Source organism: Pan troglodytes, chromosome Y (genome assembly GCF_028858775.2).
Source record: "Pan troglodytes isolate AG18354 chromosome Y, NHGRI_mPanTro3-v2.0_pri, whole genome shotgun sequence".
Classification (NCBI taxonomy): Eukaryota; Metazoa; Chordata; class Mammalia; order Primates; family Hominidae; genus Pan; species Pan troglodytes.
Window position 1 is genome coordinate 22,828,367 of NC_072422.2, and position 12,706 is coordinate 22,841,072.

The following is a 12,706-nucleotide window of genomic DNA, read 5'->3' on the forward strand; positions in this document are numbered from 1 at the left end:
ATCTTATTTAAATTTATTCTTTTCTAAATATTTGTGAAAAAGGGGGTAGGCTAATGTGTCATTTTGATAAAACTTCATGTCAAATGATATGCTTCACTGTTTTCTTTTAGATGTAATAGCTTTTTTGACTCAGGCAATGCATGCAAGTATGAAGTATAAAAATTATAGTCTCAATCCTTAAGCAGAGGAAAAACGTGGCTATTTATTGATTGTAACAAAGCTACATTATCCCACATAATACATAAAACTTTCACAAATCTACATTATCCCACATAACAGGCATGCCAGCTGCCTAGATCTGGAAACATGGATTGTTACAAATTAGAAGTAAATAACTTGATAGGCCCAATTTAACAAATGAAGCTCAAGAAGTGGAAGATATAAGACCTATAATAAAAGATTAAATTATTGTAAAAATCTTACCACAAAGAAAAATCAGAGTCAAATATTTTAACTATTAAATTATACAAAATATTTAACAAAATACCAATCCTTTACAAATACACACCATACATAGATAAGAGATAAACAACCCTTAATTACTTTATGAGGCCAATATTACTATACCAAAGACAGACAAACCCAACATGTGTTAGGAATAATATGGGTACATACGGCTGATGAATAAAGACACATAATTCTAAAAAAGTACTAGTAAATTAAATACAGAAACACATAAAAGTAAGTATACACCGTGGCCAAGTACAATCTTTTTACAAATGAAATGGCTTAATATCTAAAAACCAAAAATTTAATACACAACATTGATAAACTGAAGAACATAAAATGATCCTTTTAATAAAAACAGGAAAGCTTGTGATACAAATAACACTGATTCATTATAAAATCCTTAACATGCTAGGAAGAAAAAACTCACTAGAACTACTAAAAAGGATTCATAAAAGTTTCCCACTAGTATTAAACTTGCTGATGAAAGACTAGGAGCTTTGCCTCACAGTCTGGGAAACAGATAAGCATGGCTACTTTTGCTACTCTACTAAATTGAACTAAAGGTGTTAGGCAGAGAAATTATATAATAAAAACAAATAAAACAATTCTAAATTTATAAAATAAACTTTTATTGTAAATGGCATCAACTTATATGCAACGATTTTTAAAGAGTTTACAAAAATCAACTGGAACTAATAAATGAGTTCAGTAAGTCACAAGATACAAGATAAATGCACAGTATTAAATTGCACTTGTATACACTAACTAGGAGCAATCTGTAAATAAAATTAGAAAAAATAATTCTACTCATTAGCTCAATGTGTAGTGGCTTAAAATTCCAAATATGCATTATGTCATATTTTCTGTTGGCCACAAATACTGACACAGCTTAGTTGAATGGGTCTACCACAATGTCCTCATGTGTCTGGAATTGGTGGGTTCTTGGTCTCACTGACTTCAAGAATGAAGCCGCGGACCCTCACGGTGAGTGTTACAGTTCTTAAAGGCGGCGTGCCTGGAGTTTGTTCCTTCTGATGTCCGTATGTGTTTGGAGTTTCTTCCTTCTGGTGGGTTCGTGGTCTTGCTGGCTCAGAAGTGAAGCTGCAGACCTTCATGGTGAGTGATACAGCTCATAAAAGCAGTGTGGACACAAAGAGTGAGCAGTAACAGGATTTATTGCAAAGAGCAAAAGAACAAAGCTTCCACAGTGTGGAAGGGGACCCAAGACGGTTGCCACCGCTGGCTCGGGCATCCTGCTTTTATTCTCTTATCTGACCCCACCCACATCCTGCTGATTGGTCCATTTTACAGAGAGCCGATTGGTCTGTTTTACAGAGAGCTGATTGGTCCGTTTTGACAGGGTGCTGATTGATGCATTTACAATTCCTGAGCTAGACACAAAAGTTCACCACGTCCCCACTAGATTAGTTAGATACAGAGTGTCCATTGGTGTATTTACAAACCCTGAGCTAGACACAGGGTGCTGACTGGTGTGTTTGCAAACCTTGAGCTGGATACGAAGTGTCCATTGGTGTATTTACAATCCCTTAGCTAGACATAAAGGTTCTCCAAGTCCCCACCAGACTCAGGGGCGCAGCTGCCTTCACCCAGTGGATCCCGCACCAGGGCCGCAGGTGGAGCTGCCTGCCAGTCGCACGCTGTGCGCCGGCTCTCCTCAACCCTTGGGTTGTCGATGGGACTGAGCGCCATGGAGCAGGGGGGTGGAGCTCGTCGGGGAAGCTTGGGCCGCACAGGAGCCCTTGGCAGAGGGGAGGCTCAAGCAAGGCGGGCTGCAGGTCCCGAGCCCTGCCCCGCGGGGAGGCAGCTAAGGCCTGGCGAGAAGTCGAGCACAGCAGCTGCTGGCCCAGGTGCTAAGCCCCTCACTGCCTGGGGCTGGCGGGGCCAGGTGCTAAGCCCCTCACTGCCTGGAGCTGGCCGCTCCAAGTGCGGGGCCCGCCGAGGCCACGCCCACCTGGAACTCGCGCTGGCTGGCAAGCACCGCGCTCAGCCTCGGTTCCCGCCCGCGCGTCTCCCTCCACACCTCCCCGCAAGCTAAGGGAGCCGGCTCCGGCCTTGGCCTGCTGAGAAAGGGGCTCCCACAGTGCCGCGGTGGGCTGAAGGGCTCCTCAAACGCGTCCAGAGTGGGCGCCAAGGCCGAGGAGGCTCCAAGAGTGAGCGAGGGCTGTGAGGGCTGCCAGCATGCTGTCACCTCTCACTCATGAGACTGAAGCTGTGTGTCAACTAAAGCTGGACTGGGAAGGATGCACTTCTGAGCTCAATCTGGTTAGTTGTGGCATTATTGTTTTGACTGAGGTCTTAGTTTCTTTCTGTCTTTGCTCAGGGCACTCTCTCCATTCTCTGTCACACAAGCCTGTAAAAATGAAAGCTCAAAACATTGAAGCTCGCTTCTCCAGAGCAAAGTATGCGACAGACAGAGAGAAAGACAGGAAAAAAGGAAGGAAACAAAAACACAAGAGAGAGAAAGTAAGAGGCAAGTGACAGTCTTTTCATAATTAAATATTGGAAGTGACATTCCCTATTTTCAAATGTATTCTACTGACATGAGGTGAGTCAGTAACAACTTACTGTTTACACATGTGTATGTATAGTTGGAAATAAAAATTGTTATGAGCCGTCATGAAGGCTGTTCACGACGTATGCTAAGGTGAGACAAATGGGCATGATTCTAAATATAACGAGAAGGTATTACAATGTGTGTTGTTGTTATTGTTGTTGTTCTGGCCAAAGAATAACAACATCTAAATTGTATTCAATTTCGATGTTTTCATGGTGGAGTTTGAAAAATAAATTCAAGAGGAGACATGACTTTCTCAAGATTCAAGTTATGAAACCCAGGCGTGTTTGAGAGGTATTCACGCAACGTCCCATCCCTTGTGGTTTCTTTCTCTAAGTTTATGCAGTAGCTGTGTTTAATATCAACCCCCAAGAGTCATGCATATCATTTTATACATATCTCATGAGATCCCTTGCAGCTGGATGCCACCATAATCCCCACTGTGCAGGATGTGAGACTATGGAGCCCCTGAGAGGCACAATGACATACTTGGGATCACAGAATTAATACATTAAACATAAAGACTTTAACTCAGCTTGTATCCTCAAGCCTGTGGCTCTGGCCGCATTCCATTTCCTCAGGGACTGGTGCAGGAGGTGCTTTATTTGCATAATTGTGCACAAGTAATCAGATGACTTGGGAGAGATTGGTGAGCAGTCATCAGTGCAGAAAAGCCTTTGAGTAGGTCTTATCGAAGGAAGGTAGGTGTTATTGAAAGAAGAATAATACCTTCAAGAAGTGACCTCATTTCTTTGGTGAAAGGCCCTAACAGTACTAAGAACTCTGGTAACCAAACACTCACATTCTAAAAACAGTCCACTATACAGCACTGTTGGCCAGAATCTCTCAAGAGAGAAAGATGTTCTGCTGTATAACAACTTTCTGAGGCTCTTGCTTGTGAAGTTCTGTTCATCACAAGTAGTACCTTCTAGCTATGTCTTCACACAGCAGAAGGGGCATGAATATTCCTTTCAACCTCTTTCACATGGGCACTATTATTTTTTCATTAGCATGCAGCCCTCCTGACTTAATAACTTTCTCAAAGTTCCAATAACTAATAGTATCACACTGAATCCACATGTGGATTAAGTTTTTAAATATGAATGTGGAGAGTGAGGAACACAAATATCCAGACCATAGCAAAAACTTACTAAGCAATAACAATTGCAGTGGACAGTATTATTAATACTTGGGGTATGGGAATTTGATGTTTCTATCACAAAGGTTAAAAAATGGTTTATCTTGGCCGGGCATGATGGCTCAAGCCTGTAATCCAAGCACTTTGGGATGTCAAGGCGGGTGGATCACAAGGTCAGGAGATGAAGACTATCCTGGTTAATACAGTGAAACCCAGTCTCTACTAAAAATACAAAAAATTTGCTGGGTGTGGTGGCAGGCGCCTGTAGTCCCAGCTACTCGGGAAGCTGAGGCAGGAAAAAGGTGTGAACCCAGGAGATGGAGGTTGCAGTGAGCTGAGATCACACCACTGCACTCCAGCCTGAGCGACAAAGCAAGACTCCATCAAAAAAAAAAATAATAATTAAAACACATAACAAAATTAAAGTCCAATTAAAGGTAAATATATAGAGCAAAAAAAAAAAAAAAAAATCAAGCTCTGATAAGGTTAATTATAATAGATTTTGCCAGAATTTTGAGATTTCTGGGGATGGACAGAGCCCAAGAGTTTCCTTCTATAACAATTTCTGTGAAGTTTCTTACACTCTTACTCAATTTGAACATGGATAAATAGGTTTTCTCTGTTTTATTATTTAAGACATTCATGATAAAGAAGGCCAATTTATGCATGATTCTTTTTTTTTTTTTTTTTTTTTTTTTTTTTTTTTTTTTTTTTTGAGACGGAGTCTCGCTCTGTCGCCCAGGCTGGAGTGCAGTGGCGCGATCTCGGCTCACTGCAAGCTCCGCCTCCCGGGTTCACGCCATTCTCCTGCCTCAGCCTCCCGAATAGCTGGGACTACAGGCGCCCGCCATCACGCCCGGCTAATTTTTTGTATTTTTAGTAGAGACGGGGTTTCACCGTGCTAGCCAGGATGGTCTCGATCTCCTGACCTCGTGATCCGCCCGCCTCGGCATCCCAAAGTGCTGGGATTACAGGCGTGAGCCACCGCGCCCGGCCTTATGCATGATTCTTAAACAATTATTGAGTCAGTGGTGTCTGCTGAGGAAGGGCACAGAATCTCATGCCCACAAAAGCATGATGTTCTATCAGATAGGAGACTTCTCCTAGAGCCAGAGCTTCATCTTTCAAATGGAATTAGAGGTTTTCACAGGCATACATTACTCTGAAACCCTATCAGAGGCTTAGCACTGAGAATATGACCAAAGAAGGTGACTAATAAACATATGACCTAGTGCTCTGATCTACAGTGATTCTACCCTCTCAAATAGCTCTTCCCTGGCTCTGGAATCTTTTCTGGATTCATCTACCAGAAACAGATACACTGAAAGATTGAGAAGAAGCTTTGATTCTCACTGTTAGTCTTGCCCTGTCTCACCGTCTTCTCTAGAAGTGCAATGTTCTAACTATTCCTGAGAGACTTCATCTCAGGTAGTTCTCTCTGATGACACAATTGAGAAGAGAAATGAGAAAGACTCAGATTATCTTGAAGGCTTGTTTAGGGTTTTTACATGATTTATGTCTCCGATTTATGTCAATATTGACAAATATAGATTCACCCCTAGATGGTAGAAAAACAGAAGGAGGAGCCTCTGTTCACAGAGAAAATAAAAGATGAATTCAATTTTTTGTAGATCCAGCTTAATCTAAACCATGGGGCATTTAATCTTTTTAGAAAAAATCAAAAGCAATAGGGTTTGTTGTTTTTGTTTTTGCTTTTGCTTTTGTGTGTGTGTGTGTTTTTTTTTTTTCCCTGAAGCAACTCAACTGTGGCCTCAGACAACTGGGCACTGAGAACGCATGCTTCTCACTAGAATTTCATTACTACATTGCAGAGAAATGGAATAATTCCAAAGGATTTTTTTTTTTTTTTTTTGAGATGGAGTCTTCCTCTGTCATCCAAGATGGAGTGCAGTGACATGATCTCAGCTCACAGCAACCTTGCCTCTCAGGTTGAAGCAATTCTCCTGCCTCAGCCTCCCAAATAGCTGGGACTACAGGCATGTGCTACCATGCCTGGCTAATTTTTGTATTTTTTAGTACAGGCTGGGTTCCACCATGTTGGCCAGATGGTCTCGATTTCCTGACCTCATTATCCACCTGCCTTGGTCACCTAAAGTGCTAGGCTTAGAGGTGTTAGCTGCATGCCCAGCCCAAAGGATTCTTAAGGGTGATATGGGGGACGGAATGGAAAAAATAAACCTAGTCTTTGCATTTCCATCTGGTCTAACTAACCCTACTCTCATCATATCCCAAAATTATTGCTAGACTCTTTTCTGGAGTGTGCCAGGGGTAATTCAGAAAGAAAAGAGGTTATTCATGCCTATCCATTTCCCATAGCTCCTGAGGTCTAAGTCGTTCACTCCCCTGGTTTCAGGTTGTTGTTCCCCTTCTATATCCTCAGAATTAATGTGATCCATTCCAATAATTATAATTGTACCTTTATCTGATCCCCTTCTATTTTGTTGTAGACATTTTATGTAGTAGAGTCAGTTGTAATGGAGACAAGAATGTTTATATACAACATAATCAGAACTAAATTAGAGTTCCATAACCCCCTTTTTGACTGCGCTGCTAATCAGATGTCATACAAACCAGGCTGCCTGGAGGTTGCAGTTAGGAGAAAACACATCTTGCCCAGGAATGTCAGTGTGGAACCTCAAATTTGGAAAATAGATTCCTATAGCCCCAATCATTTTGCAACTCTTCTGCAGAGTTAAAAGAAAGCCAGTATCTAACAGAAAATCTTGAGCTTGCAGAATAACAGACAAGAAAAAAAAAAGAAAAACTGAACTTGCCAAAACACTGAAACTCTCTCTACTTATGAAATAAACAAACTGGCTTAAATTGGTGGAATCAATATGGCCAAATGGTGTTTCAGCAGAATCACCTTGCTGAGGTCACAGTCTGAATTTTCACTACGTGTTTCATCACAACTCCCCTTCAGTTTGCACATGAGATCCACGAGGAGGCAACAAGAGATCAGTCCTCGCCTGAGAACTTTCCACTGTCCCTTTCCTTCCACTAATCACCGACTAATCTCAGAATTCACCCCATAAGTCTTTTTTAATAATATTATTACCATAAAGCCAACACAGAGAGACAGATTTGAGCTTGAGAGTCACGTTTCATTATAAAATTGCTTTCTCTTAAAAACCTGGTGTCATAGTATTGGCTTCTAGCACTTCAAGAAGTGAGCTCCTTTTACTCAATAACAATGTTATCTATATCGTAGACGCAGTCAGCAGGAGATAATCTCTTCTGGGACCAAAGAAGGTGACTAATAAACCATTTAATCAACACATTACCTAACCAACAGCGGTGGACACAGATGAGAAAAATAAGTTAAAATGAGACTATTGGCTCATTTTAATAGATTTGGTGATGAAAGAAAAAAAAAGAGAGAGATAATTTAAGTGGTCTTAAATACCTAAAAGATGACATGGATTAGCTTCAAGTAACACAAAATGTGGCTGGAGTCAGCTGATCTTTATGCTGAAGGTGTCAACAGTAGTGACCAATACTTCAGATAACGGGTCAAAAGTCTAAGGCAGTCATTCTGCTGGAAATGGTCTGGGACTTCCCCAACCATGGGACACATAGATCATCTTTCACCAAGAACCACCAACCTGGCATGCAGTGATGAGCTCTGCAGTGGACATTGATTTAGGCTTGATTGTTGTTCATCTCTTTGGAGACATAACGCTAATTGTGAACTTCTAAATTAATGGTCTGACAATTAGATCAGCAGCTAAGATAAATTTCAGTTTGCAGCCCCAAAGAAGATGTTCTTAATTAGACAGTTAATCATTTTCAATGTGGAAGCCTAAACACGTAGAATGTGGCAATAACCCAGAACTCTCAGTTCTGACAATTGAGTGAAGTAATCACCCCTGATTCAGGTTCTTCATTGGCTGACAATGAGATCAAAACACCCACACCACCCCAGTGAACACCATGAGGTGTCATCTTCCGTGGCCCATTAGTGAACCAGGAACAGACATTTAGAAAATATTCAGTAAATTGGGGAGTCCCACAGTCAGAAAGTTTGCTTGAGATAGTGGAAGGTGGCATAAAATTTCTACCAAATATGAATTTTAATTTTTACTTTAGTGTTGTTTCTATTTTAGTCTAATTTCCTTCTAGAATATGTTATTTCTGTTTACCAAGTGGCCTCCTGACGTCTTTCATAGAGTTCAAATTGACCCATCTCAAAACAGAAAGATCAAGCTAACGACCTCCCACAGGGGTCAGAATTCAGTTTCACAGCTCTGTAGCAAGCTCATTGTTGACTTACAAATTACTGTAACCAATAGTCATGTCATGGTGGCCATAACTCCAACATCCCAAAAAGTCCCTCAAGGTAGAGGCTGACTTCATTTATCAGAGGATTCAAATGGCAAAATCAAGCTTTACTAGATTACTGGATTGCTGGAAGAAGTGAGCGATGCGAATCTGCAACACAGTTTCACTAAACTTTAATAGGACAGCAAGACTCCAGATATTGTAGCCCTCTCAAAATATGAATCTTCTGATCCTTTCATCTGGAATCTGTATGTGTGCCATAAAGTCCTAACTCTGCTTGTGCCTATACTTTCTGCTCATGCAGAGATTAAAAGACAAACAGGTGGGAGCTTAGGGTTTTAGCATTTTTCCTGAGCATCTGTCTAGCCTAGAGCATCCCCATTTTTTTTCTAGATTCCAAGGAGTACTATCACAATGCTAATTCTCAGTGTCTTGTTTCCAAGTATTTCCTCCTACGATTGTCAGCATGACTATCTTTTGACCCCACTGATAGTATTTGCTCCAGGTGAACTAGGTAGTTCATTTTCATTTAAATGCTTCAATAAGCATTAAACTATTAATTTAAGGTTTCTTTGTTTTTTATAAAGTAATTCTGCTGTTTCCCTCAGAGCTCAACTTTCACTAAGTCTCATGAATTGTGTTATGTTTTGTCTAAATTTCTATTCATCTTAAAATATTTTCTGACACTATTTGTAAATTTTTTTATTCATTAATTATTTAGGAGTGTGTCATTTAATGTACACTTGTTTGCATTTCCCAAATTTCTTGCTTTTTTGGTCTCTAATTTTCTCTTTTGTGATTAGAAAACATTCATTTTATTATTTCAATCTTTCAACTTTATTGATGTTTGTTTTATGATGCAGCATATTCTCCATTCTAGAGAATGTTCTGTGGCATTTGGGAAGAACATATATTCTGATTTGGGCTGAAGAATTCTGTACATATCTCTAGTTTTATTTGGTTTATGTTATTCATGTCTTCTATTTCCTTGTTTCTCTTATGTCCAGTTCTTCTACCCAATAGTGTAAGTGGGGAAGTGAAGCTTGCAATTATTATTGTTGCAACTATTGTTGCAACCATTTCTGCCTTTATTTCTGTCAGTTTTGCTTCATGTATTTCTGTGAACTTTTGTTACATTCATATATGTTAATTTATTTTCCTCATTAATTTATCCTTCTAATTATAATTTATCTTCATCTCTAGTAATAGTATTTGTTGTCTTAAAGTATATCCTAATTTTTTAATTTTTGGTTTTTCTGGGTGCATAGTAGGTGTATACCTTTATGTAGTATATAGAATATTTTGATACAGGCATACAATGTGTAATAATTACATGAGAGTTAATGGGGTATTCGTCACCTGAGGTATTTACTTTTGGATTTCAAATAACCAAATTATACAATTTCTGTTATTTTAAAATGTACACTTAAATTACTATTAACTAGAGTCACCTTGTGCTGTCAAATGCTAGAACTGATTCATTCTTTCTAACTATATTTTTATACCCATTAACCATACCCACCTCCCCACCTCCCCACTCCCAACCTTCTACTACTTCTCTCAGCCTCTGGTGACCATCATTCTACTCTTTATCTCCATTAATTCTATTGTTTTAATTTTTAACTTTAACAAATAAGTGAGAACGTGCGAAGTTTGTCTTTCTATACCTGGCTTATTTCACTTAATATAATGACCTTCAGTTTAACCCACGTTGTTATAAATGACAGAATCTCATTCATTTTTGTGGCTGAATAGCACCACATTGTGTATATGTACCACTTTTTTGTTTATTCTTCTGTCGATAAACACCTATGTTACTTCCAAATCTTGGCTATTGCGAATAATGTTGCAAAAAACACAGGAGTACAGCTATCACTTTGATACACAGATTTTTCTCTCTTTTGGGTATATACCTAACAGTGAAATTGCTGGATTGTATAGAAGCTCTATTTTTAGTTTTCTGAGGAACCTTCAAGCTGCTTTCCATAGTGGTTCCACCAACTTACATTCCCACCAACAGCATACGAGGGTTCCCTTTTCTCCACATGCTTGTCAGCATTTGTTATTGCCTTTTAGATAAAACCCACTTTAACTGGGGTGAGGTAATAGCTCATTGTAATTTTGATTTGCATTTCTCTGATGATTCATGATGTTAATCATCTTTTCATATACCTATTTGCCATTTGCATGTCTTTATGAGAGTAATGTCTGCTTACATATTTTGCCTATTTTTTAAAATAGGATTATTAGATTTTATTTTCTATAGAGTTATTTGAGCTCCTTCTATGTTTTGGTTACAAACGCATTTTCAGATAGGTAGTTTGAAAATATTTTCTTTCATTCTGTGGGTTGTTTTTTTCACTTTGTTGATTCTTTTCTGTGCTGTGCAAAATTTTATAATTTGGTGTGATACAAATTTTCCATTTTGCTTTGGTTACCTGTGCTTGTGAGGTGTTACTCAAGAAATCTTTTCTTAATCTAAGGTTTTTTAGAGTTTCCCCAATGTTTTCTTTCAAAAGTTTTATAGTTTGCGGTTTTCCATTTAAATATTTAATCCATTTTGATTTAATTTTTGCATGTGGCAAAAGGTAGAGGTCTAGTTTTATTTTTCTGCATATGGATATCCAGATTTACCATCACTGTTTATTGAAGAGACTGATTTTTTATTCTTAATGTATTTTCTTGGTATCTATGTAAAAAATGAGTTCACTGTAGATAGACGGTTTTGGTTCTGGGTTCTCTATTCTGCTCCATTTTTCTGTGTGTCTGTTTTTATGCCAGTACTATGCTGTTTTGGTTACTACAGATCGGTAGTATAATTTTATGTAATGTAATAATGTATGTTATGTAATGGGATTCCTCCAGTTTTATTCTTTTTGCTCAGGATAGCTTTGGCTAGTCTAGGTCTTTTGTGATTTTATATAAATTTAAGATTTTTTAGAGCTGTTCTATCTATTTGTGTGAGGAATGTCAATGGTATTTTTACAGAAATTTCATTGAATCTGTAGCTTGCTTTGTGTAGCATGGACATTTTAATATTGATTCTTCCAATCCATAAACACGGAACACTGACTAATACAATCTGCAAGTGGGCGGTTTGACTTCCTCTCTTCTTATTTGAATGCCCTTTATTTTTTTCTCTTGTCTGATTGCTCTGGCCGGGACTTTCAATACTACGTTGAACAGGGCTGGTAAGAGAGGGCATCTTTGTCTGTGCCAGTTTCCAAGAAAAATGCTTCCACTTTCACCCATTCAGTAAAATGTTGGCTGTGGGGTTGTCATAGATGGCTTTTATTATTTCAAAGCGTGTTTCCTGAATACCTTGTATATGGAGAGTTTTAACATAAAGGGGTTTTGAATTTTAATAAAAGCTCTTTCTGCATCTATTATGATAATCATGAGGTTTTTGTCTTTAGTTCTGTTTGTATTATGAATCACATTTATTGATTTGCATATGTTGAACCAAACTTGCATCCCAGGGAAAAAGCCTACTTGATTGTTGTGGATAGGCTTTTTCCTGTGCTGCTGGATTTGGTTTGGCAGTATTTTATGGAGAAATTTTGCATCAGTATTCATCAAAGATATGAAATTTTTCATTCTTTTGCTTTTCTTCCAGGTTTTGATATCAGAAGAGTGCTGGCCTCATAGGATGAGTAAGGAAGAAGATGCTCCTCCTCAAATTTTTAGGAGTTTCATTAGGAATGGTACCAAATTCTTCTTTGCATATCCAGTAGAATTTGGCTGGGAATTTGTCTTTTCCTGGGCTTTTTAAAGTTGATAGTCTATTTACTACTGATTAAATTTCGGAGCATGTTATTGGTCTGTTCAAGGATTCAATTTCTTCCTGGTTCAGTCTTGGAAAGGTGTACATGTCCAGGAATTTATCTATTTGTTCTAGGTGTTCTAGTTTTTTTGCATAAAGGTGTTCATAATATTCTCTGATGTTTATTTGCATTTCTGAGGAGCCAGTGGTAATATCCCCTTTGTTGTTTCTGATTGTCTTTATTTGGATCTTCTCTCTTTTCCTCTATATTAGTCTAGCTAGTACTCCACTTTTAAAACAAAACCTACTCCTGGATTCATTAATCTTTTAGTTTTTTTGTGTGTGTGTCCCAATCTCAGTTTATCTCTGATTTTGGTTATTTCTGTCTTCTTCTAGCTTTGGAGTTGGATAGTTCTTCATTTTCTAGATCTTTTAGTTGTGATATTGAGTGGTTAAATTGAGATCTTTATTACGTTTT